At 38.0% G+C, this 23,103-nt stretch overlaps 1 protein-coding gene across 1 annotated transcript in view; it reads right to left on the bottom strand.

Annotated features, from left to right (window-relative positions):
• TENM2 (teneurin transmembrane protein 2) overlaps window positions 1-22,096 on the bottom strand; it is a 1,230,113-nt gene extending 1,208,017 nt beyond the window's left edge. The window contains exon 1 of the mRNA XM_034655661.1: window positions 21,824-22,096. The gene's annotated coding sequence lies outside the window, so the exon portion shown is untranslated. The remainder of the gene's footprint in view (window positions 1-21,823) is intronic.
• Window positions 22,097-23,103: the final 1,007 nt, after the last annotated feature.

The raw sequence follows: 23,103 nt of genomic DNA on the forward strand, positions 1-23,103 counted from the left end.
AAGTAAACCAATTTAAACAAAAGAGGAAATAAATGGTAAGTTTGGGTGATTTGGGTTTTTCTGATATTTTTCTTTTAGTTTAACAATAATTCACTACAAGTACAAATCAGGAAGATCTGCATGAAATTAACTTCAAAGCAGCTTTGCAAATGAGTCCTAGAGGGTTTTATGAAAAAAATGTCACCAAGTAGAAAGAATTTTAGATACATTAATTGTATTTAATTATTTTCTTAGGTGGGGGAATTTTAAATTAAGGGGAAAATAAATCCATATCATTGCAAAATGACCTCCAGTATCTATTACTTTTTAAGAAGAAACTCTTCCCTGTAATAATTAAAAGACAATTATAATTATTCATTGATTATTAACAAAATCTGAATGCTTATAATTTATTTTACTCTACACTGCTTTTTAATGATAGCTCAAATTCTTTTCTCAAAAGGAGATTTTAACTATAGTGTTAAGTTTCTATTTTAAAGATTAAGAGTTAACATGTGATTTACTATCTTTATGATTAGTTTCATTTAGGCAATACAAGTTTTACAGATGTTTTTCTAGTTGTTTCACTGCTTTTTGGCCCAAATTTACCTATTTAAGAGGTTAAACTAAATGCTCTCCCAAGTGATTTACAGAGCCAAAATGGCTCTGCTAGTCGGATGATATTCTTCTGAAAAAGATTGTTCTTTCATAGTTCTTTCTCATGTGAGCTACAGAGTCTGTCCAAAAATATCCCTTGTCATTTTACTGTTACAAGAAGGGTAAAATATTATTGTGAATAATAGAATCAATTTGATATAAGTGCAAAAAGAATTTTTATGATATGAATTAAATCAACACGAGCAAATAACTCTTTCCATAAGTAACTCACTGAATAGTAAAAGGCAAGAGCAGGAGAAAGCAAAATAAAATAAGCATTTGCAGACTCCAGCAAGATTTGTCTATTAAAAAGAGAGAGACAGAAAGAGGGAGAATTAAAAGGGTAGTCAAATTCCAGCTATCAACAAGCTTGTACTTTGTGCTTTGCTGTATAAAACAATCACTGCCACTGATAGAATATGATTTCTTTTGATCCAATGGGCTGTTCTCATAGATACTGCGGGGAGCAACATTTGAAATAAAATGTGACAGGCAGGTTTTTGCAGCCAGCTTTGGAAAAGCCTGAAATTTGATTGAATCTCATAGTCAAGGACTATACAAAAGTAAAGGATATTTAACTTGTTTTTCTCATTATTGTTACTGTTCAGATTTTCTTTTATTCCGCTTCCGGCACGTGTTGGACAGTGCTCTTTTCATGCAATGAAGTATAATGTCAGATGCTCATATATGCCATAACTTCTCCAACTCCATAAATCAGGTCAGTACTGGTCTGGAGAGAAAGAATTAGGATTCAAGATCCAAGATTACTGCCTACACTCTGAAGAAAAAGAAACGTGAAATATGAATGCCCTGAGAATGATTTTTCTATAAGCTCCAAGGAAATGAGAGTAACTTGTGATGCTGTTAGTGTTAGGAGGTGATCTCCTCTCCAAGTATCAAACTTCAGTACATTTAACCAGGGCTTATGTATGAAGACTACAAGGCCAAACTTCTTCCTTGAAAACGTATACCCATAAAGTGAAAACGTGAGAGGTTCTCATCAAATCAAAACAATGTCTTCATTTAGAAATGTGGAACTTCTGGATTTCAGAACAACCTGAGGTAGCTTTCACACCAGCCTGCATTTCCATCTCGAAACCTCCACTTGACAAGCCAATTAACTAACTGCCTAGTGGACTAAACTGTCATTTTGTACCAAGCAAAGTAGAAATCCAGGAAATAACAGCAATAGCACAAATAAAATTTTAATGAACACCATGATCAACTTTTCCTCAAGCAGGTCTGCAGATTAGAGAACCTTTATGTGAGTAAATGATAAAATCTTTTAAAAACACCTAATTAAATTTTGGAAAGAATAAATTTCTATGAAGAAAGCTAAGAGTTTCAATAAGCTTATCTATATACATAATCATTTATTTATACATTAGCATTTATAATTTCACCATTTATTCCTTCCAAAAACCAGCTCTGTATAAGGTATTGGTATATCTCTGTGTATAAAAATACCCTGTTTTAAATTTTCCAATCTATTTCCCCCATTGTATTAAGCAAGTGGCTTCTAAGCAGATCAAATACATAATGATAAACTCAAAAAGTCTATAACATGGCCCAAACATCTATTATTTTTGGCAAAGAGAATCTTTTACCCTCTATATTTTTTGGTGGGCTTTTCTTTAAGCAACAAATACACAAATGAATTTCGTAGTTAGAGATTAATTTTTGTATTATAAAGGTCTGGCTGCAGATTGCTCTCAAATATGTTCCCAATTATCAACTTGTAAATGTGATTTACAACATAAAATCTTCATATGAACAGTCCAATACCATAGAGCATATTTTAGTAAATTTCCTGATTATTAATGGTGATAGAGGAAACTTCTAACAATTCAAATAGGTTTGGGCATCTACCACTTGATATTTGATAGAAATGTTTCCTTTCTTTCTGATTTTCCTGATCTCTATTTGGTTTCGCTTAATTTTTGGCTGTATTAGGTATCACTGTTCCCATTTTCTGAAGTCCCATTAACTGACTGACTCAATGTAGCCTTGCCTTCCACTGACTATGATTTTACTAAAATTTAACAACTGCTTCTTCATGACTAAATCCAATGATACTTTCCAATCCAAGTCTTACACACACACCCCACCCCCCAGATTGCATGACCCTGATTGCAGTGTCCTGTTTCTTGAAACCATTCCTGCCTCAGTGTATGTTATTTTCACTGGGTCCTGCTCTCTGATCACTCTTCAATCTTTCCCCACACTCCATCTTCCTCAGCCTATGCTGGAAATACTGGCGCTTCCCAAACACTCCCTCCCCAACCCTTTTCTCTCTTCCTCTTTTAAGTACCTGGGAAAGTTTGCTTGCGCTGACATGACCAAAGTGTTCTTGTCCATATTTCTCCCTTGCTTCAGACTTATACATCTAACCATTAAGGACATCACTATTAAAGGCATCTCAAAATCAGGTGACTAAAATTGGGCTTCTAACTTTTTCCTACAAAACTTGTTTTGCCCTAATTAAAACTGCTCACCATCAACCTGAACTCACTACAGGGTCCTTTCCCCTTCCTTCCTTCCTACGTCCAATTAAGTCACGTGGATTCCTCTTCCTAAATATGCTCTAGATCTCTTGCCTCTCTCCATTCTGACTTCTATCATTTGAATCGATGCACTCAGCATTGCTTACCAGAATCACCACATGGGCTTCCACCTCAGACCCCCTGACCCCAAGCTTCAATCTGCTAATTTATTCTTAATTCTGCCACCAGTCAATCTGCCTTTGGTGGATCCCCATTACTTTTAGGTGTGGTTTTAGTTGTTGCCCCCCAAAAGATGTTATTTTTCAGGAAATGGTGTCACCACTTACTCTAATGTTCTAACCAGAACCCTACAGATCATCTCATCCTTGGTTCTTATCATTTCTTTGCTTTTTGCACCCAACACAACAGCAAAAGCTGTCAACTCTACCTCAGAAACACATCCCATATCTATTTGCGTCTTACTATCAACACCACTTTCACCTGAGTTCATCATTGCCTGTCTGGAAAATGGAGTTTCAGGACATAGTTAGAATTGTGCTGATTATATCTCTGTAGTGTCCATTTAAACATATTCCTCTCTCCTTCTCTTTCCTATAAACTAATCATTGGAGCTACAAGTCTGATAGCTATTATCTTCAAGTCAGATGCATTGAGGCATAATTTAGATACAGTAACTCTCAGGAAGGGTGATCTTTTAAAAAATATATTAATATTATCACATCACTCTGTTTAAAATCGTCCAATAAATTCTTATTTCACTGAGAATAAAATTCAGTCTGAAGAGTCCTCACTGTGGCTACAGAATCCTTCACAGTCTAGTCACTGACCGTCTTCCTGATCTCACCATGGATCACACTCTTCCTCCTTAACCTCCCTGAAACCACATCTGGTCTTTTCTCCATCCTGCCAACACTCCCCTTTCATTCCTATCTTGGGGCCTTGGCATTTACTATGCCTTTGGCCTGAAAGAGTCCCACACCTCTCCCAGTGCGTGGCTTTTTCATGCGAGGGTGGTCTCAGCTCAAATACCATACCTTCAGAGAAGCCTGCTCTCTGCATGTGTGCATATAGACGTACATTTATGTACATAAATCACACTCCCTCTTGTCTTCCAAGTCCTTATCATTTCCTGAAATTATTTTGACTTTTATTTGTTTACTTATTTTTTGTCTCTCTTATCGCAATAGATCATAAACAGCATGTCCGTTTACCACCTTGGTGCTGAAATAAGTGCCTGGTACTCAGCATAATCTCAATAAGTGTTTGCTAGGTAAATCAATGACTCATGAGTCATCTGACTCCTACAGTTTCTAGCACTCTCCTTCACTAATGCTCTGCTTCAGATCAAGTGAATGAAGACATCTGTTTCTCCCTAATCCATGACTCTCCCTCTGGGCTCTACACCTCAGTATGTGATATCTGGTGTGCCTTCGTTTTGCCTCCATTTTCCTGCCTTACTCATTCTGACTCATTCATTATATTTTATATAAAACAAAAAGGCATCCATTTATGGCATGTCCATAGTACACTGTGCATATAAAACATGCCGTTTGTACTTCAGGGAGAGTAGTGAGTCTGGAGTAACATGCCCTGGACTCCAATTTCTGCTCCATCACTGAAGTATTCAGGTGGAACTATAAAATCTCTTTGCCTCAGTTTTCTTCTTTTACAAAGAATGGGACTCTTTTGAAGATTTCATGATATGATATATGTAAAGTGCTTTGAGCATCTGATCAATAAATAGCATCTATTTTTATTCTTAATAGTAATTATGTAATTTATTTAACATCTCACACCAAAATGATTTTTGTGTCTGCTTATTACTATTGCCAGGTCTTTGATGGCATGGTGAGAAAGATTTTTCTTTCTTTCATTTTTCTAATTTCCAGGGCTAGGCACAATTCCTGACATATCATAGTACTATTCTATTCATACTTCTTAAGTGATAAGAAGTGAATCTGGTTTCCCTGGACCAGAGATACCTTGGGGGGTAGGAGTAGGGTCCAAATGTGTGTGAATAAAAACGAGTAACACATGCCCCCAATAATTTTAGGGATAAAAAACATATCTGTCAGGAATAACAGCTGTAGGTATGTAAAAAGAGCTACCAGGTAGCTAATTAAACTGGCCTGAAAAGGATGATAAAAACAAAGAACAGAAAGCTCAAATTCCAATGTAAAGAACCATCCCTTGAACACCTCTCTTGCTCATTCCAATGTAAAGTACCATTCCCTGAACACCTCTCTTGCTCATCTCATAGGGAAATATTCAGTCTATTCTGCTGTAAAACCAGGAGCTAACATTAGAAATGGCACCATTTTATTCAGGCACAACAGCTTACCCTGGCTCACAGATTCAATAACCCATAAACTCAAAAATCCCAAAGCAGGTCAAACCCAATAATATATAAGACCCATAAAAAAGAGCACCAGTTTTGTTGCGTTGACTTTGAACCACTACAAAACAACATTAGATAAGGGCGAGCAAACTTTTTTTCTGTGAAGGGACAAATAGTACATATTTAGGCTTGTGGGCCATACTAAACAACACCACTGTTGTAGGACAAAAGCAGTCACCAAAAACATGCAATGGAATGGGCATGGCTGTGTTGTAACAAAACTTTACTTATGGACATAGATATTCTAATTTTATATAATTTTAAATGCCCTTAAATAATATTTACTTTCATTTTTTTCAACCATTTGATAATATAAAAACAATTCTTGGCTTATGGGTATATAAAAGCAGGTACTTGGTCAAAATTGACCCACAGTTCATAGTTTGCTGACCCCTACGTCATACCAATTTTGTTACCTCTTTTCTAACTCCAAGCAAAATGTGATATAACTGGCTTCCCTGCATAAACTGAAAGTGGTAATGATGCATTTTCTCATACCAAAAAGATTACTACTTTTATAAGTACTACACAGTAACTATTGTAGCAGCTTTTAATTAATATGAAGGATAAAGAGTAAAAATAATTATTTAAAGTATCTTCATATTAATAACTTGATGGACAGCTAATCCAGGACTCTATTAATCTTAATTCTGCCACAAACTTATTGTTCAATACCTCAATATGTGCTTTATTGTTTTTTGTGACAATTGCCTTATTTATAAAAGAAAATATAATGATAAAATATTAATATATATCCATGAGACCAAGATAACTCATTCAGCTGGTCATGATTTAAAAAAAAAAAAGTCACATAGTACATTCTTCCCACATTCTCCAAGGAAAAGAAGTCCACGTTGCTTTTACTCAACAGGTATTTATCAAGCACATACTATGTACAACACAATATGAAATACAGAGACCTCTCCTGCACAAGTACAAAAATAATTCATCTTTTTGTGCATTCACAAATTAAGTGTCTGAAACAGTTAAATGAAAAATGTCATCATTATTTTGATAAACCTCAGAAGAAATGCAACCACCTTCACTCAAGGATCAATATGACCCAGGGCTTTTGAGACCCAAAGTTCTCCAGAGAGCGCTACAGATTGACAGGTCCGTCTCTTAGTGCTTGATTTGACATGAGATACAGTGAAAGACACGTAAACCTCGGATGAAGAGCCTCATCTCAGACAGTTCCATATTGGCCAGACAAGCACCGTGGCTCAAGAAGGCAGGCTCCCTCTTCCACAAGTCAATTGTGAATTACTCTCTCTAAATTGGCTCCACAGCTGCGATTTTCAGTTCCTAGAGTACCCTCCAAATAGCTGGTTGTGGGGGAAAAAATAAAAGCCTGCTTTTTACTCAAACACACACCTTTTGGCGATCTGCCATCCCAACTCTTGAAGGACCCGCAGATCTGAAAAGGGGCCCTTCTGGGACTCTATCAAAAAAATGGTAGATCAAAAGTGTGGCAGAGGGGCTGCTGTCAGGCGCTCAAACACATAACTTATTCCAGTTTTGGAGACCTACAGAGTAGATCTATGAAATAAACTTGGCTCAAAGGGAGCCTAAAGTACTCAGCTCCAAACAAGTGAGGTTGGGGGAAACTGTACCAAACCCTTGTTTCTTTTCAAAGGAAACAAGGAAAGCATAAAAAGGGAAAACAGAGGAAAGCGAAGAATATTACCTACAATATTAACCCTTTCTGGGAACCTGGAGGAAACTCACGAACAGGCTACAGACGTGAATTACAAAAACTGAGTTCCCCTGCCCTTCAGACAACAGATAGTCTGCTTTTATCTCATCAACTGCTTGTGATGGAGAGTTAGGAGATCTGGAGATGAATGCTAAATTTACACAAAAGCTGGCATTTCAAGGTACAGCAATAATCTGGCTTCGCGTACCACATCTGCATAGGTATGACATTTGTACACATACATATACACATACACACACACACGCACACCACATACGTATTGAGAGAGGTAGAAAAGGGAAGAGAGGAACAGTGAAGACAAGATTATCTCTCACATACACACCTTTGATACATAAATACACACACAGACACGGAAAGAGTGAACAGAGAACAAACTTATCTGTCATAGAAAAATGATTCAAGTCCTTTCAATCCTTCACAAGCTCTCTTTGAGCCTGGATTATTAGATAATTCCCACATTACTATTTTCTACAGGTATCCTTCTGAAACGGTGTCAGTTATCTAATCTGTAGGTTCAGTTAGACGCCTTTATCACCTGGCATAACTTTAAAACCCTGCAACTGTCTTTACAGCCCTTCTGGTTTCATGGAAAGTTCACCAGGTTGACATTCAGTTACATGACTGAATTCTAAATAGGGATTAATAAAATGATTAATTTACTCTTCTTTTCTCCTCTCTCTCTCTCTCCGGTTTCCCCCATGAGTCATGGTTGGCCATCTACAAGAACACAATATCTAACTGAGGAAAACTGTCTTCCAACCACAGCATCTGTCTCCCTGGCAAGCTCTGCTGACAGTTGGGTCCTGGCTCTGGAACTGTTCAAGAATCTTTTTTCGGGCTGAGCGATTAGTGGGCTTTCATCCTCCTAGGTGCGGCTTCCTACTGATTCCACTCAATTTGAAAGATGGATTTGTATATATTTACCCTTCGGAGAATCTGCTATTGTGCAAATATCTCAAATTGAGACCTCCCCATGGGAGGACATGCATGACACAGGAACACTTGCATTCCTTTTCCTGCAAAATATCCATAAAATAGTTCGGTGGTTCCCAAGGGTCTGCTTCTGGGTATTATATAAGCAGCTTCTCCTTCAGCAAAGGGAAAGGGATTCTTCAAGACACAGAAATAAAAATGCCCACAGTTCTCTAAGGGAATTTCAAAATAGCAAGTTGCTTAAATACCAAGGAAAGCACCTGGTTTCTCTCCAAGCCTAAAGATAGCCTGTGATAGTTTAAGAAATGTAAGCAGAGGTGGGAGAAAGGAGAGGTGGGTGAGGAGGTCATGGACAGCACTGGAGAGATTCTAGAACACAGAGATAATGTGGCAGCACGCGTCTGAGTAAGCTCTGTCATTTGGGAAATTCTATCAAAAGGACTTGGTCAAGAAGTTTCACGTTTTGTTTTTTGAAAAGTGGTTAAGGTGGAGGCATAATTTGTAGGCACGATATTCCAGTAAGGGCACATCTGTCTTGTTCTAATTTGGAGCCTAAAATACTGCTGTCAGGCTCTCCCTTTCTTTCTTAAAAATTTCTTCCCAAATCTACTTTATCTACTTTTTTTTTTTATCAAACAATTACTCAACCCCTAGACCCCCTGGAGGCTTCTGATTCTTAAAAGAATTAGAAAAGATCTCCAGTTATTATTAGATTCCATTTTAGACGGAGAAGAAAGCAGAAAGTGAGCAAGATAGGCACGCCTTTATGTTGCCTGAGTTACTTTTGAAATTTGCTTCATTCAAAGGCCGGAATAGCATGGAGCACCTTCACACTATAAAATAAGAATTCCACTGCACCAATTATTTGTAACCTCTCACTGGAAGTAAAAATGATTTAACACCCCTCCCTTCCCCCCGTCAAAGACCTAAAGGCCTTTAAGAGAATCCAAGAAGCTTCATGCATTTAATATTTTCTGAGAATAAGTATCGGGGAAAAGATTAAGCCCTCAAATATCCAACTTATGTAAGTCTGACAACAAGAAAAAACACAGTGGAAAGGATTAATCCCAAACAAAACTCGGAAAAGAGGTTTTTGCAGAAAACTGTTCCTCTGGCTAGATCTCTTTTGTTTACAATATGAAGTAGAATTTGGACCCATTATATATTCTTTCTTATGGTTCCCCTTGTGAATTGAGGTTGTTAAAGTAACATTGTAATTATCTTTTATCTATAGCATGATTTATTTATAATATGAAATTCCCTTTTACATCTTTAGATTCTTAATAAGTGAATGCTCTCCTTAACAGTCCGAAAAAAATAACATCAAAATACGAAACAAATATTTATTTCACCATCCTTTTTCCAGAAAACTATGAATGTGACTCCAATAAAAACAGAGCTACACATTTTGTTTTAAACATTTAAAAAGTTTTTGGGTTTCAAAGGTCATATTTAGAACTGAACCAACCATGAATATGAATATGTCTCAAGCCATGCCTAAAGCGGGTGTCTTTTCAAGTAAAAGACAAGACTTACTAATAGTCCCATTTGTTTTCATTAAAAATCTACTCATTGTATTCACAGCAATCCGCATGCCACCATGCGAGCCTGCTTGGACAAAGCTTTCGCTTTGTGTGTATCAGATGCAAAATTTACTTAAATTCCAGATAATTGCAAGTGCATCTGCTAGGCTTTGTCACTGGTCTATATGAACATTTTCACAGTGTATACAAAAAGCAATTATCTAACAACTAAGGAAAAAGAAACAGTCATTTCGGCAAATTACAGCCAGCTCCTTTATCAAGGAGTAAGTTTGCTAAAAGAATGCTACCCCAAAACACTTTTTTAAATAAAATGTATTCGCTCACACCACATACATTAGCTACACAGAACAAAAAAGGGAGCTTTTTCAACTGTTAAATTACTAGGTCTGAAACAAGGATAACTGCAATTTCAAATAAAATCATCTCACAAAACATGAATGTTCCCCTCTGGAGAAAAGAGGAAAAAAAAAAAAAAAGAAAGAAAAGAAACAAAAAAAGCACCCGATTTAAACCAATTTGATGCACTGGTATAAGTTCTTATTCTGTACTCATGACAAAATATTTCAACAATAGTCACTTACCCTGTTTATCATCCAGTTTTAGTTCCCTAATTTGAGATATAAGTGCACAGAATTAATATCAACGAAGGAAAGTCAAAACAGGGAATACTTAAAAAAACAACAAAAAACCCCCCACCAAAACAACAACAACAAAATCAAAACAAAAACTTAAGACAACAAAAATCTTAATTGAAAGTTTTTGTTCCATTCATGAGTCGACTGTAAACAGGCCTGTCTCTCTAGTGGGGCTATTTGGTCAATGTTTTTCTTTCTCTCCTTCATTCTCCCCCCCCAGCCAAACCATCCCTTTTCCCTCTCTCCTCTTTCTTTCTTTTCTTTCTTTCTTTCTTTCTTTCTTTCTTTTTCTTCCTTCCTTCCTTCATTTCTTCCTTCCTTTTTTTCTTTTTTTCTTTTCCTTTCTTTCTCTTTCTTTCTTTCTTTCTTTCTTTCTTTCTTTCTCTTTCTTTCTTTCTCTTTAACTTCGTGAACAATCCAATTGCAAACTGTCACACTCAGCACGGCCAGCCCTCCTTCAAAGCCCAATCCAATTTTCAGACTTTTACACCTCATGCCAACCAAACAACATCAACAGCACTCCTTTCCTAAGGCCTAATAGGGTAAATCTGGTCTTCTAACAAATTCTCAAAGCTATCCACAGTGATCACACTGGTATCATTAGAATAGAGAGAAAACTATTTAATCCAAAGACTAAAAAAAATTTTGTGACATTTGACCTGTTTGAAATCTATCAATTCAGTGGCCATTTATTTCCTTCTTCACTTTCATTTAAATATCTTCATTACCATTTTTCTAAAATGTATTATGTTACCAGCCAAAGCTATTAGAAAGAAAAAAAAAATCTCCCTATTCCCCAAACTGGAGAACCATCATTATCATTAATATTTCATGGAACTGCATTAAATGAGACAATATTCAATATTTAACTATCTAATCCTATAGTAATTTATATTAGAAAATACCAACCATGTGAGAATTCAGCCAGTCGGATTATTTTATTGGATGAACCTTTGTCATTATTAATAACATTTCAGTATCTCATATTTTTTCAGCACAGAATGTAACATCCAAGGACTGAAAGTGATTTTGTTTCTAATTAATTCTCAAAATCCTTGGGAGACAGTGATGAGAGGATAAATATATTAATTTGGAATTAAAGAATAAAAGACTAGCCTTTAGATGCAAAAGTTTTACTAGAGATGTGAATTACTTGCATGGGTCGTACACCTCACTAGGTTTACTCATAATTACATTAGGAAGACCTGTTTAAACCTCAGAGAGTCTAAATTATTGGGTGGGGTATGGTTTTATTTCTTTCAAGCCACAATTATTTGCCAATTATAAGGAAAAAGTTGGTCTGACCTATTATTCAGAATTCCTATTAATTTGCTTACAGGCAATTACATAGACATCCAGATGTTCTCCACATGTACTTTAAACAAATCCCATTTACCTTTTTCTCAGACCATCTATCAACTTTACATATTTATACATCGGCAAACTTCAGCTCATTTTAGTAAATTACCGTTAACTTCAGCATGAATGGAATTCAAACGTGTAACTTTTAAACGTGACACTTGGAGATAACAAAATAAACTCTACGTAACAAACATTTGAAATTAGTGTGTGCTAAAATCTGAAGTGTTGTGCTTACTACCTTTATAGCCAAAAATGTCCTCCATTTGATTTCAAGCAAGAAAAAAGTCCTCACTGCTACTAGCCTTTCAAGTTTATACACTGAGGCCATCATTATCCCTCCCTTAAGACACTAAGGTAACTCATGGAATAATGGTAAATATTTGCTAGAGGCTTTTCATTTATATGTTTTGTTGACAGCTCCCCCTCCTGCTTTTGTTTTTGTTTTTGTTTTTGTTTTTGTTTTTTTTTTTTTTTAGGGAATTCCACCATTTATATATTACTGGAAGTTGAAATCTTCTTGTCTCATGAGAGACCAGACTATGGATCTCCCAGACTTCCAGTTACATGGATATGGACACTTTATCAGGAGGCAGCCAGTCAAATGGAATCACCAGCCCAGAACTTGGAAATGTGAGCCAGGGACCCCCAGAAGACAGGATGGGGGTTCCTTCCAGACCTGGGACAAACAGTCCCCTGTCCAGGGCAGCAGTGCTGGTTGAGAGTAATGGCAGAGGCAGAGGCCAGTGAGGGGGTGTGGAGGGCTCCAGCTGGGCACCCAATATGCAGTGGCAGAAGCAGAAGTGCCAGGTTCCACATCGTTCCTGGTGATTCCATAATCCCCAATGTCCTCCTAACACAGTCCTTTACTGTTTACATTAGCCGGAATTAGTCTGTGTAGATTATAAGCAAGAACATAACCGGATCCCACAATCAAAAATAAAAATTCAGATTGTGCTTTTATTCTATGTTGGGTTAATTTTATAAACAGTTGGAAAATAAATTAAGAATGCTTGCAATATTGTGAGTTGTAAAGAACATTCCATTTTCACAGAGACTAGGAAACTTCCCATCCAGGAGGACCCCGGCAGCACATGGTAAGTGGATCTCATAAATCCTTGGAAATTCAGGTACCCAACAGGAAAAGAGCCAAGAATCAAAGTTTAAATGAGGAACACATCAATGAAGACCCTTCCTATTTTTCTCAACCATTGCTTTTCTGATTCAGATCAACAAGGAACAGAAGATGGAAAAGAAATTTTGATGGTTTATCTATGATTTGCTGGAGATGAGTCACGCACATCTTGAAAACCCTCAGTAAAAATGAGCATTAATCAAGAGCCTGACCAATGATATCAAAAGTCAGAGCTGACTGCCTCAAATCCAGGAAGCTATTACCTGGGGCTGGGGAAAGGGTCAGTGCCTCTGTGCACTCCTCCTATGACATCTACTCTCAGAGCTATTCACCTGGTACTTTTCAAGAATATTACCCTTCCCACAAATGATTGACAAAAGACGAATTTAAGAGAGTGAATAAGTTTTGAAAATTAACTCTCTGAACCTACATATTCACTGTATGCTTTCAAGTTCAACGGCTCATATATTCCTTTAGAGAACATTTTTCATCCGTGGCATTTTGGGAACACTGGGAAATTTTCTTTCCTTCCCAATTCCTATCATTTTTCAAAAATCCCTCATAAAAGAAAGGTAAATCATAAATTGATTCATTGGTTGTGAAAAATATAAATTGACAGCTTTGGGGCGTGGAGTCATTCATCCATCCACTGATTGAATTGACACAGGTAACAGGCACATCCTAAAAACAACCAGCATCAGAATTTGCCCTCACTCTCCATCCTCCATGTTAACCATGATCTGATTGCTCATGGCAAAGATCCACAATTTAATACTCACCCTCTGGCTTTACTCTTTATTTAAACACGTCTGTTATTAGACATCTGAATGAAAAAATAAAAAAGAAAGAAAAGAAAGCTGGAAAGTTCTATCCCTGACCTCGCCTGCAGCTATGCTTCCCTCAGAGTAAATACATTTGGAGTTCCAGGGCAAAGCAATTCAAAACAAAACAAAATCAAATCAAACAAACAAAAGAAAAACCAAGAAAACCACTAACTTCTGCAATTAAAATATTATTTGATACACACACACACACACACACACACACACGCATGCACACATCACGGTGCTTTAGCCTATAGACTGTAAGCTTCTAGACCAGAGATCAATCATACACACACACAACACCCAAACTGTGTACGACTCTGTGTACACCCCATGGGGGATTAATAAACACTTATAAATTGACTGACAAGAGAAAAACCAAGAAATGACAACCTTCAGGGTAGGCGTAACACAATTTTAACTTGAAAATTGCCCAGGAACTGACTTCACAATCTATGGGAACATACACAAATCATATAAAAAGAAGTGCTCCCCTCATTTACCTAGAGTGGCCTCAGGGAACAGCTTAGTGAAAAATCACTGTTGTAGGAAGTGGAGTTCAGGCTCCCGATCTAGCTACTGTTTGGCTTCTGCAGCAAATCCAGCTGAGAGCAACTTTTACTCTGTAATAAATCTATTACACAATAACTTTTAAAACATAGATTAGAATAAATGCAAAATTTAGCGCATCTTTAATATTTTCTTGCTAAGTCAACAGGTATGAAACCACCTCCCCCTCCCAATTCTCAAGATTCATGTTGCCATTTTAATTTCTCTGCAGCCAAACGTAACAAAAGCATAATCTACAATGCTTACATAGCTTCTTCAACAGAAGCATCCCCAAATAAATGGTAATTAGCAATAAATCATAATTTATCCACTGACTTTTTTAAATGACGCATTAATGGCATGATGTAATTCTTAAAACACATTTCATTCAGTGTCTCCTTGCACAGAATCTCCAAATGCCTCAAGTTCAAAAGTGGTTTATTTTCCTCCCTGAAGTTCATATACACATTCTACGTTGAGGGTGTGGATAGAACAGACTTATAAAAATTTAGTGATCCCTGGAACTACAGATTACAGAATTAAGAATTACAGAAATAAAATGATGCTTCTGTTAACAATTTAGCCTTGTCACATTTACTTGAAATGATGCCTATTTCACTTGTTACCTGCTTTGAAAAGCTACTTCCAAAATGATAAACCAAAAATGTATGATGAGAACAGGTGGGGAAAAAGAAATAAACTGTGAAGATCGGTCCCCTTAAACTTAGAGGGGGGCTTAAAAAAAGAGAAGAAAACCATTTTGGCTTGAGGGAAGGAATTTTTTTAAACAAAAACACACGAGATCAAAATAAAAGTCTGTGTGTGTCTTTACCATCAAAGGCCAAAGACAAAATCTATTTTAATTTGCTGCTGTCTTAGCATGTGCTCACTAGTTACACGTACTGGTCAATAACCTGGCCAATACCACCTGGCCTGTCACCTTACCCGATCCCAACTCACCATACTTCCCCAGATTCCCACGGTCCTTGACACAGCCAAGGGGTGGGCTTGTAGAACCATTCAAGCCAGTTTTCCAACACACACCTTTGAACAGCTAAATCATTATTTGTTTCAAAGTGTTATAGAACTTCCTACTTTTCTTCCTGACATTATCATCAAGTTGTTGGGAAAATGTCTGACAGTGATAACTACCAACGGTTTCCAGAGTTTTCCTATGTCAAACACATTTCCTATGACAAACACATTTTTGGGGTGATGCTTACTTTCCAGTTTTTAGTTCCCCGCATTGATAGCAATGAGAAAGGATAGGTTTTTATGTTCTCGTTGTTTGTTTTTTCTTGTTTTCCTGGCAGCCTCCTGTGGACTGTGAGAAGTGATGATTGATCATTTTTCCACACTCATCCACAGCCCTCTCTGTGGCCACATGTAAATTTGCCAATGGATAATTAAGCAACAGACACATCCAATAAATATAATAAATAAATTTGATTTTTTCCCGCTTAGTAATTGGTTTCATCTGACTGAGTCTGATTATGTGTGGGGATATATAAACAGGATTAGAGAGGAAAAAAATTAGATGCTGGGTCACACAAATTGCAGAGTCCTAACCACTGTGAAATGTTTTTGTAATAATTACATTATTATTCCTAGGGTTAAAATATAGAGAAGCAGTTTGTGTCTTCTCAAGAAGTTAGGTGAGGCTAAAAATAAAACCGGCGGCATAATTATTACCAGAAGAAAATAGTAGCCACCTATAGAATACATTTCCCTCTGGTCTGCATTCTCTTCCCACCATTTACACTGCCCTTCCCGTGCTTCCATTAATCCACGCAGATAATGCCAAACTTCAACTTGGGTCTCCAATTCCAGGTGTCCTATCACACCAGACTACATGAGTAAAAATGAGCTGGCCAAACTAGAAGGTGGAGAATGAGCAGATATTTGTATACAATTATTGCCTGAAGAAATCCTAAGGCAAAATTAAATTAAATCACCTTTCGAATATATTCCTGAGTGACACAAGGAGCAAAGTTTTACCTTGCCATTTAAAACAAGCAGCCTCCCCTATTTCCATTTACTTTCTTAGACATCCTGTTGGCATCAAATTACTCTTACCATAAGATTTAGCTCTTAGCTGAGCACAGTACCTGACCTGGCTTGGGAATCCAAAAATGGCTTACTTAAAGGGAAAAAAAAAAAGACTAAAAGATGAAAATATACATTCCTGCAGCTTTAATTTGCCTATGTTCTTGCTAAGCAATATCTACTGAAATGTGTAGTACATAACCATATACTCTTACATTTGGAATGGTTTAGAAACATTATCACAGCTAAGAGCACAAAGTCTCTTACAATGAGTTCTCTAATAATAACTATGATTTTAGCTACGTAGATATTTACTGTTTGAACTAGCCACCTGCATGGACATAGCCATTTTCTCTAATAGTTTAGTTTCATTTCTTAGAAATAATCGAGGAATATAACTTGACTCTTTCTAACATTCAAAATTTTGAAGTGGCAGTTTTTTAAAAACATGTTACAAATATAGCAAGAGGCTTATACAATTTTGTGAAATGGTTATTTTATGTTATGAGATTTTTTTAACCTTTGCCAAAATAATTTCTATTTGATGATCTATTTCTTTCCTACACATATACCCTTATTCCTGTAATTAAAGTAGGAGAAATGTCAAAACATTGAGTATCAGTTAAATCCTAAGCAATAATAAAAATGACATTTAAACATAAGCTTTTCCAAAAGAATCCTCTGTAGAATTGTCCTCTCTAAAGATTTTAAATCAGTATGTTATTGTTAGTATCAGTTTGAGCTTCATCATATGAATTAAAGTCTCCAACATTAGCCTTTGCCTCCTAAATTGAAGACTGGGGAACCTAAATAAACAAAATAAATGACTTATTCTTTTAACCAAATTCATAAAGTCCTTTATTTCACAGGGTCCATAACTGCCTTTTATATAACTTAAAAATAAGTAGTTCACCAAGGCCATATTAACAGAAATGGATCATACAAAATTTCTAATATTTTTAAAACAGGCTTGAGCCTGTAGCTAAATAATTTAGTCATCAGCACAATTAAACAGACTGTCTTCTGGAAAGCCGAGTTCCAAACTTTGATAGAGCTGCATAGCATTTCAGAAATCACCAACTAACACAATGATAAGAACAACCAAACTGAGACATCCGGCGTCATATTTGTATTTACAATAACCTATGGCAGAACCACATTAGCAAAAGGAGGAGCCCTGGAAGTTTTCATAGGCGATCTACATAAACAACAAGGAGAGCAAAGCCTCCTCCAAACGAATTGCAGCCAAGACCTGAGAAGTTGAAACTTTTAAAGAAATCGTGTCTGCCCTCCCAAACCAAACACTCATGCTTTTCCCTAGATAGATGCGGTATCGATAACACCCATCACCAATATTCTGCTGGGAGCCACAGAGTAGTGATGAGATGAGGGAAGCAGGCAATTGTTCCATCAGCATCAAAGATCAATTCATACTGTCCGGGGCAGGGCAGGATGGGGGGAGATCTTTACTGGGGAAAACAACATTCTTTTTTAACATATCAACTGTATTATTTAGTCTCTATTTCAATTCACTAAACTTACATGAAAAGAGTTGAAACATCTGCTCTCTTTTTACTCACACAGCAGCCAAAAAGCACACAACTGTACTTTTTCCCTGATAATTCCTTTTGTCTAAAAGGCTCATAATCTTACACTTAGGAGAGGTGGGCCAATTAAAGTCTTACAGCAAAAATGAAGGAACTTTATGTGCAAACTATTTCCCAAGGTGCTTCATTTTTTGTCATTATGAATTCATAAAAAAGGCTGCAATATTTCAAGTTCAAAATCACATTGTAGTATACAATATAGTAAGTCAACTGGGACAGTAAGCAACATGAATTTCAGAAAAAAAATTTTATACTTCAACTTTGTGAAATCTTTCAGAAATAAAAGCAGGATACTCTTAACACAGCCAAAATCATTATGCTAAGTAGTGCTTCATCTTTGCTAGGTAGAGAAAACAACCCAAATTAACAACAACAACAACAAAAAAATGTTACCAGTAGAACAAAGTCTTGAACAAAGTGAATGTTCCTTTTATAAAGCAAAATAGAAACCAGTAGTGCAAAGAAATACTTTGACAAAGCTACTATTTGCCCTCATCACATAAGACTTATAAAATTTCTGTGGGTTTCACAATTTCAAAAGAGTTATCTAATTAGACACTATATCACATTTTATGAAATGTTGCTATGTCCTTTTCCATTTAGAACATATCAAAAGACACCCACCTACCCCCTAGCTCCCTGAAAAAAAAAAATGTTCTTGTCATCTCCCCTGAAGGTTGTGAATCTGTTGTATTGCACTGTGAGAGCAGAATGGATGGTTTCTGACTGTGAGAGTATCAGCTCTACTGAGATCCAGTAATTCAAGAAACAAAACTTTTGCTTTACACAAAGTAATGAGAGACAAAACATATACTTTTCACATAGCTCCTTTGAGATAGTAGCTTCAAGTGAGTTCTCTCTCTTTAAATCTGACTTTTCAATTGAAGTTTGAGTTCTGAAGTGGGGAGGGATAAAAAGGCCCTTGCCAATGACCTTGACCATATTTCACCAAAAATCACTTCTCACAATTAGTCTACATAGAATAGGAAACAAAGGAAAAGCTTGCCAATACAGGTTTTCCTTAAAAACACACAAGTAGTTCAAAGTTCCTTTCAATTACACAATGAAAAAACAGCAATTACTTTTAGGAACATTCAGTAGCTGTAGCATAATAAACACCTCATACACGCAGAGAAACCTCCACTCTCATCAAAATGAAGATAGGAATCCTAATAATACAGGCAAATGTGACTATCAAGTTCCATGAGCCAAAGGTCTCTTTCTATATAGACTTCTCCCCCAAAATAAGTTACCTTCTCCCCATGATGTTGGATACCATGCTTTTGGAAATGCTGAAATTCAACAGAAGCACCAACTGAAAGTAAACTAACTCATTTATCAACAAACACAGCAAAAATATAGAATTACTTTGCTACGTAACCTGAGATCAGCATCAGGCACAGAAAATTAAAATGAGCTTAGTTAAGATTCAATGGAAACTTAATAATAACAATAATAATAAAACTACCAACAGGCCACAAACACTATGCCACACGGAACCATATAAGAGTAATCACAAATCCCACTGATTGAATAGTCATCTAACCAGGCATTACACCCGAAAGGTAGATACGTATAATATTTTAACATAAATTCTCGGAGCTTTTTAGAAATTGCCAGGAAACTAGAAGTAGAAAGAGGGGTGGGTGGGTAAAAACCAACCTCAGCAGGAAAGAGTATGTTCTTTAAATCGATGTACTCTAGTGAAGATGCTGAAAGTGAAGCTAATTGTGATGTTTCCTAAGTAAATTCACACTCTGAATATATTACATAACAATTAGAATTCTTGCTCCATAGGCCACATAAAATGAGTCCTTAGCCTGGTCAGTTAGCTGTTTGTGCCCATGTGTGTAGACTATGCCAGAGAAACAATGCAGCTGTTCAACATGGGGTATATTGCTTTCTGGTTTTGGTCCTAGAATGAGAAAATCATGATGCTTTAGAAGACTTGGGTTCTCAGGATCGTAGCTTACTGTACATACTCATTTTTCTTTAGTACCCAAAACAGATGCTTCACTCAAAGATTACTGTGATCCTAATTAATGGAAGTTGAGTTTTTCCCCCCAAAAACTTGATCAAAATGGTAAATGCAAGCACAGGTCCATGAAAATATTTTAAAATAGCAATTTTGCCATCTCAAGGGACCTAGGAGTAAGCTGAGCTTTCATTCTAAATAAAATGCCTTATTACCAACTGCAAACTACAAAAGAAGAAATAAGCTTTAGATCTCGGGAATTCTGTCCACAATTTCAAGAAAAGCTTTTGTCAACACAGGCGACCCAGAACAGGTGAATTGCATGGAGTCTTGGAGTAGGCTTTCCTCTATAAAAAAGAGGGTCTGACTAGTTGAGTTAATTTACAGTTTGTTTTGTTCTTCAGTCCTGTACAGGCTGCATGCACTGTTTTATGCTGTTCCTCCAACATCAGTTAAGTTTACATGAAGACAAAGTTTAACAGTATCATTGCAAACATACTCTTTGTGCATAGGTAACCTGCTGTTCCATGCAGTGGCAACCACAAAGCAGAAACAGGCTTCCTTAAATAACAATACTTTCCCTCTATAAAATCTATGTACCTCAGAGTATCCCTGAGCTGGACAGCCTCATCTGAGTCTAGAGTTCAGAACTCAAGATAATAATACACAAATTGAAAATTCAACCTGCTCTATCCCAGACTTTCCTTCCTACATTTATGCTGCCATTATTGGAGCTCATTTTCCCATAGCTTAGCAGAAATTTTACAACTATAAACTGATTTCTTTTTAAATTGCTGATTTGCCTTTACTTACTGACCCTTCAGTTTTTCTACTGAACTGGAACTGAAAACTTGGGGGGGGGGGAAGAGCAAAACAAATGAAACATGGTAACTGCTAGGAGCCCTTCAAAGAACTTAAATGATATAAATACATTAAAGAACTGTTGTGTATTAATTTTTAAATAATATTTAAAACAGATCCTGGAAGCAAGAGTTACAGAGTCAGTTCTATTTTTAAGAAAAGAGTTAGAGTTCAATTTGCATACATTATGCTGGCTATTTTAAATAATTTTATTCCATGTGTATGGCAGATACTGCCCTTCCCCTCCCCAATTGACAAGATGCCACTTCAAGTAAGATCTAAGAGAAGGCTGGCTTGGCGTTAGAAATTGCTGTACACATCTCACAATTTTGAATAAAACAATACCAGCAATCTCTCTTCTTCTCCATAGCCCTAAATTTATTATTAAGTAAATTTAGCAATAGCTCAATCACTGGAGAATAGGACAGAATGTGATGCACTAAACCATTTATATGTTTATTATCTTTGCAAGCAACATTAAGTAGTGGTGTCAATTACATTGCCTCCTGCAAATCTGCACCAATGTGATGCAAAACGGCATTTTTAAGAAATTCTCTTTTGGAATGCAAATGATTATGCCCCCAATTTTGAATATTTTAGCCAGCATGTATCATACAGTAGTTCTGGAATCACTGGCATCTGTCATGCTGTCAAAACTGAGTCAAAATGCATTGTAATCCTGGAGAAGGATAACCTTAAACATCAATGCAACGTTAAAATGCATCCTAAAAAAAAAAATCCCTATAATTGCGATGAACATTAGAGAGAAACCGGCAGTCCTTCTGCAGAGAAATAACAGTCTGCTCTACCAATCTTTCCCCTCCCCCTTGAAACTCATGCAACTAATGATGACCTCCCGAAGTGCCGATTTTAAATGTTCCAGCATTCATCTGAGGATGAAGGAGAAAAAAAAAAGAAAGAAATACATAGAAAACCACGAAACAAGTTGCAAACTGCACAAACGCAAGGAGAGAGAAAGAGAACTGCAGCTGATTCAGGAGCGATTGCGGAATGAGGAGCAACAGAAAGGAAACAAGAAAGAAAGAAAAGGGGGGGAAAAAGCCTTTAGCATTAAAGAGTAAGAAGTGAAAAACATTTACCAGCGGCTCGGTCAGTAGCTTCGCTCCCTGACACCATCTACATAGAGAGATAACTTAGCCTAGAGTCTTCGGTCCCAGCTCGCTTTGGAGCGAAATTCCTTCACTTCGAGGGGGCAACACACACCCTCAAGAAAGAGGGAAAGAAGGGGAAAAATAATCCCAAAGACCAAGACAGGTTTTCCCCCTCCTCCCTCTTACCCGCCCCCCGGACTCCCCAAACGGTGCTCGCTTCTGCACAGTTCTGCTCGCTGTGCAGCTGAGCTGCTGCTGCCGCTGCCGCCGCCGCCTCGGCTGCTGCTGCTGCGCTGCTGGTGCTGCTACTTCGGAAACGATTAGGAGGAGGACGCCCAAGCACGACCTGAGCCTGCGAGCCACCCAGGACCAATGTGCAACCTGCTCTGGAATCAAACCCATAACACACGCACGCACACCCAGTGGCTCCTGCACGCGAGTCCTCGCGCGCACACACGCGCCCGCCCGCGCGCCGCACAGACACACACGCACACACATGCACACACGCACGCGCGCGCGCACCGCCCCCCCCCCGCCCCAACACACACAAACATACACACACGGAGCGCCGCTCACCGCCCGCCAGCCAGCCAGCGCAGCCCCGAATGGGGAGTGCGAGCCAATCCCCGGGCCCCGAGTGCGCGCACAGGCCGCGGCCGCCGGGGCTGGGTGGTGGCGCTGGGGCTGTAGCTGCTGGGGCTGCGGAGAATAGGACCGGGGAGGGGTTCACGCCTGCGAGATAGGGGCGTTAGGGGCACGTGCACCCCTTTGTCTGCAGAGAGAACCCCAACCGGGCGTTTCCAAGACCAGACACTGAGTGCGCAAACCCCCGGCGGTGCAGAGTTCAGTTCCGCTCTGGGGTTGGCCAGGAGTGGCTCGGTTCCCTGCCTGCACGCACCGAGGATTCGGCTCTGCGAAACCTGACGCACCGCAGCTGCACCCGGGTCCCTGCACACGGGAAAATCGCAAGCCGGCGCGTCCTGCGGACGACCCAAGCCTGTCTTGACTTGCGAGCATGCCCAGTGCTCGGCTGGAACCCAGAACACGCCTTCCAGGGTTAGGAACGCTGAGAGGGGCAGAGCCGAGTTCGGTGGCTTCCAGAGGGAAAAGCAGAGGTTCCGCAGCCTCAGTCCCTGCTAACCTGCCTCACCTGGACTACTCAGTGGCCCTGAACCTGCCCAAGAGGGCGTGGCGCTGGGAAGCTAGGCATCCACACCTCAGAAAGAAATTGCTTTTCTTCCTTTCATAAAAGGAATTCCAAAAGGAAG

This window comes from Ailuropoda melanoleuca, chromosome 3 (genome assembly GCF_002007445.2).
Source record: "Ailuropoda melanoleuca isolate Jingjing chromosome 3, ASM200744v2, whole genome shotgun sequence".
NCBI classification, from domain to species: Eukaryota; Metazoa; Chordata; class Mammalia; order Carnivora; family Ursidae; genus Ailuropoda; species Ailuropoda melanoleuca.